The sequence below is a fragment of the Alosa pseudoharengus genome, unplaced genomic scaffold, assembly GCF_046254945.1.
Source record: "Alosa pseudoharengus isolate Yale_2024_CS ecotype anadromous, Long Island Sound unplaced genomic scaffold, YU_APseudo_1.1 YU_APseudo_1.1_scf_20, whole genome shotgun sequence".
NCBI lineage: Eukaryota > Metazoa > Chordata > Actinopteri > Clupeiformes > Clupeidae > Alosa > Alosa pseudoharengus.
Window position 1 is genome coordinate 7,005,638 of NW_027468664.1, and position 5,000 is coordinate 7,010,637.

The window sequence follows — 5,000 nt, forward strand, 5'->3', positions numbered from 1 at the left end:
GGATGGCTGTGTGGTGGTGCAGTATGTTTGGGGATAGCTGTGTGGATGGCTGTGTGCTGCTGGGGTATGTTTGGGGATGGCTGTGTGCTGCTGGGGTATGTTTGGGGATGGCTGTGTGGTGGTGCAGTATGTTTGGGGATAGCTGTGTGGATGGCTGTGTGCTGCTGGGGTATGTTTGGGGATGGCTGTGTGCTGCTGGGGTATGTTGGGGATGGCTGTGTGCTGCTGGGTATGTTTGGGGATGGCTGTGTGCTGCTGGGGTATGTTTGGGGATGGCTTTGTGGTGCTGGAGTATGTTTGTGGAGCGCAGGACCACGTGAAGGCTCACTCAGGGCCATGTGAAGGCTCACTCAGGGCCATGTGAAGGCTCACTCAGGGCCATGTGAAGGCTCACTCAGGGCCATGTGAAGGCTCACTCAGGGCCATGTGAAGGCTCACTCAGGGCCATGTGAAGGCTCACTCAGGGCCATGTGAAGGCTCACTCAGGGCCACTCCTCGGCAGCCTGAATTATTCAGCACCGCTCCGAGAGGAAACAGCCTGTACGGTCTTCACAGGGGCGTGTTGTTCAGAAACAGAGAGAGCATTTCTACGCCTGACATTCACTTCACGGCCAGATATGGACTGAGCTCTGGTCTTTATCACAGACCGAGTCCCTTGTCTGCCATGAATAATGTAATGTAACATTATGTAAAGGTTGCTGCCTGTGTGGGGAAGTGAGGCAGAAGGAAGCCTGACAGATCACATAGTTGCTTTTCTGGTATGAACAGATGTGCTCAGCCACAATGATTGGCCTTCTGTAGCGCTCTATCAAATAATAAATATAAGTCTGTTTGGTCAGTTCTATCTTGCAATACCCTGGGAAGATATGAAAGGGTAGCAGAAATTAAATTACACTATTTCAATTGCCTGTTTGCTTTCTTCTCTGGGGTATCAGTCCATGTTAAGGCATTCAGCGCCAAACAGATCACATTGTCGTAAAAATGTTCCTTAGTTAAAATAAAAATTCTATTAAGATCGTTCGCCTGGATAAAGCTGCGGGTTATCTGTCATTGTCCAATTCTGGTGCCAGACAGAACCTTTTAGCTCGATGGGAAGCTGGATAGAGCGTATAGGGTTTGCTGTACGTGTACAATCCTTTCAGGGTAGAGAGTATCTCTGGACTAAAAACTAATTTCTTTTACAAGGACAAATGGTGCAGCACTCATTTAGGAAAAAAAGATATAGAAAAAAAAAAACAAGAACGCATCAGAATGACGAGACACTTCCCCAAAGTGGTGGGGAATCAGCGCATCAGTGTGTAACCTCTGCAGGTGTTCTGTCACAGAGCTGGCTCATGCCACCCCACCCCCCCCCCCCCCCGCCCCCTGAACCCCCCCCCCCCCCCGCCCAACCCAACCATGTCATCACAGGAGCGCATCCTGATAACCAAGCCAGCGCTCCCCTCCTCAGCCACATGGGGCTGGAGGGGAAAAGCCAGTTAGCCAGTTAGCCTAATTGCTATTTAGAGTGTAAGGAGAGTGGCAGAACGGCCCCCTGGTTTGAGCTTTGTGCTGTGTGAAGCTAGGATGCTGTGAGCCCTTGCCACCCCTACACAATCAGACACACACACACACACACACACACACACACACACACACACACACACACACACACACACACACATAGACACACACAAACACACACACACACACACACACACACACACACACACACACACGCATATACTCTTTGTGTTGACTGAAAAGGGTTTGATAAAGGCATTGGGGAGTGGGCTGAGGGTGAAAGCGAGTGAGGGTATGCACTCTGCATCCTTCCCTCCGGCTCTTTCTGATAGAAGGCTGTTTAAAGTGTAACTGGCACAGAGAAGAGTGTGTGTTTGAAAGCTCATCTCTAGCCACGTCTAGATGCTAGATGCCAGTGTTAACCCATGTGCTAGCTGTGATCCAGCTCTATATGCTGATGCCAATATACTCACATGCTGTTTTGTATGCTTCCAACGACTACAGTGGCAACTATTTGAAGCTTAAATCTTCTCTGTGATTTATTGCTTAATCCCACTAATGCCAAATTCATTTCAGTTTCCTTCATAAAAGTTATGCTCAGACTCCCTTTGAAGAACGCCATTTATGATTTTCATACACGGTAAAGAAACCTAATGATGACGGAATTATTTATGATCCATTATATATACATTTTGCATTATGTCTCCATAAGTAATGCATAACTTTAGATTTAAGTACCTGTAATGCCTTTTAAACATTCATTTTATTGTATAGATTTCAAAAGACTTTTGGTTTACTGTAGTCAGGTTGAGTTTGAATTTGCATTCATATCTTCATAATTTATTGTACTTTGCCATGATGCACGGCACACTCAGACTCAAATAGATTTGTCCAAGTGTGGCCAGGCCAGAAACCATTAGAGTCCCTTAGATGTATGTCAGCACTGTTCAGGATGTTAGAACTGGGACAAGAAAAATCTTTCCTATATGAAGATATAAGTATACATGAATGTTTAAATTGTATACAATTTCGTTGACAAACTGCTGCTTCATTTTATGGGCATTGCTTATGGATTCCATTTTAAAACCATTTTAGAGAATATCAGAGATGGTTTTCCCATGTTAGACAACAGTCCTAACTTTAACTAAAGGCAAGCTTGAAAGAAAAATCATAGCCACCTGATTAGCTGCAGGGAAACAAATGTCACAGACTAACAGCACTGTTTGACCTGCCTGGCCAAATGCATTTGAGTGTTTATAAATGCGCAGTGCGTCTATGCAGAGGTTATTCATAGCTGCACCAACCTTGCTTAAAACAGATGCTCATTAGCAAGATGAACCCTGAACTCTCTCTCTTTCGCACACACACACACACACACACACACACACACACACACACACACACACACACACATACACACACAAACACACACACAAAGTCAAACTCCCCTCACTCCCGGCTTGTTTCTATCTTTTCTGACCTTTATGTATAATGGTGCAATGTTTACTTACTGACTTGTTTGAACGCTCAGCCAACCTGTCAAATGCAGGAGTGCAGCACTTTTGAGTCAATAGAACCCCAGTGCTTGTGTACATGTCTGGGCATGCTTTCACACAGTCGATCTACACCTGTGTAATAGTTCAAAAAACAAACCTGTACAAAGAAAAAGATAAAAACAGGCTGTGTACTCAACGTCTCCCTGCGGCGTCCACACACAGATGGGTCCCTGTGCAATGTCAAAGCAGCTCTTTCAGAAAAGAGATTGGAGAATCAATGGTCCCTCTGTGCTTTTTGGCCCCAGCAGGGAGCCGTTCAGCTTGCTGCTGTTGGTAATAAAGCACATGGAGACCCATGGGACAGACATGTGAAGCAGAGCTTAATACAGCTTGGCCCAGTGGAAGCTCCATTGTGGACGCTGCGTCTCCCGCAAATAAAACTATTTGTTTGTATGTGTGTGTGCATACAATTTGTGTGTACATGTGTGTGCCTGTGCTTGTGTGTGTGTGTGTGTGTGTGTGTGTGTGTGTGTGTGTGTGTGTGTGTGTGTGTGTGTGTGTGTGTGTGTGTGTGTGTGTGTGTGTGTGTGTGTGTTGCTGATGCTGAGCCCTCAACTGAGGAATGGCCCCGCTCCTCTCAATCTTGCTGCAAGGCATGCACATCCATTCGGTTCAGTTTTATTATTCGTATGTAGGTTAACACAGGGCTAATTGTGCAATGAAATGTGTTGGACAAGTGAACAGGTCAGCTCAGCAATAAAATTATGTGTCATATAAAATATAGAAATTAGTTTGTTGGTGCGCACATCCAAGGCAGGTGCTGGACAAAAAGTGCTAGGCTATCAAAAGGAAAAACGGTGGATTGTCCGCACACTTGCTCCCATCAGGAATTTTTATTGACTTTCACCCGTGTGTAACGTTTCGAGCTTCAGACAACTGATGAAGAGCGTATAAGCTCAAAACGTTACACACGGGTGAAAGTCAATAAGAATTCCTGTAATAAGCAAATCAGCAGTGGGGAATATTTAAGTATATGAGTTGACGAGGCTGATGGCCTTGTGGTAAAATCCATCCTTAAGTCCGGTGGAATGTGCAGTCATAGTCAAACGGACCTGGCTTGTGATTCGGGAAGATGCAGCGCACTTTTTGCAGGCTCCGCTGGTGGAAGACATCCAGGACGGCCTTTAGTCTGACGCCAGCGATGTGCTGTGCTGTGCTGTGCTGTGCTCTGCCTCCTCCATCTATCTCTCTCTCCCTCTCTCTCTCTCTCTCTCTCTCTCTCTCTCTCTCTCTCTCCCTCTCTCTCTATCTCTCTCTCTCCCTCTCTCTCTCTCTCTCTCTCTCTCTCTCTGTCTCTCTCTCTCTCTCTCTCTCTCTCTCTCTCTCTTGTGATTTGCGGCTGTGGTGCACCTGTAGAGGTTCAGCATCAGCAGCAGCATCGGCGGCAGCAGCAACGGTGGTGCACCTGTAGAGGTTCAGCATCAGCAGCAGCAACGGTGGTGCACCTGTAGAGGTTCAGCATCAGCAGCAGCATCAGCAGCAGCAACGGTGGTGCACCTGTAGAGGTTCAGCATCAGCAGCAGCATCAGCAGCAGCAGCAACGGTGGTGCACCTGTAGAGGTTCAGCATCAGCAGCAGCATCAGCAGCAGCAGCAACGGCTGTGCACCTGTAGAGGTTCAGCATCATCAGCAGCAGCATCGGTGGTGCACCTGTAGAGGTTCAGCATCAGCAGCAGCATCGGCGGCAGCATCAGCAGCAGCGTGTTTTCCTGGGCCAGCCGCCCCCAGCCCCCCATGAAATCCTCTTACTCCTTAAACTGTGTGGATTTGTTTTCACTCTGATGAGAGGGATTACCCATAAAGAAGGACGAGCTCACTGTGAATCTGTCACAAGCAAAGACAATGACACAATCACAGACACACACACACACACACACACACACACACACACACACATACAGACACACACACACACATACACACACACACACAAACACAAAC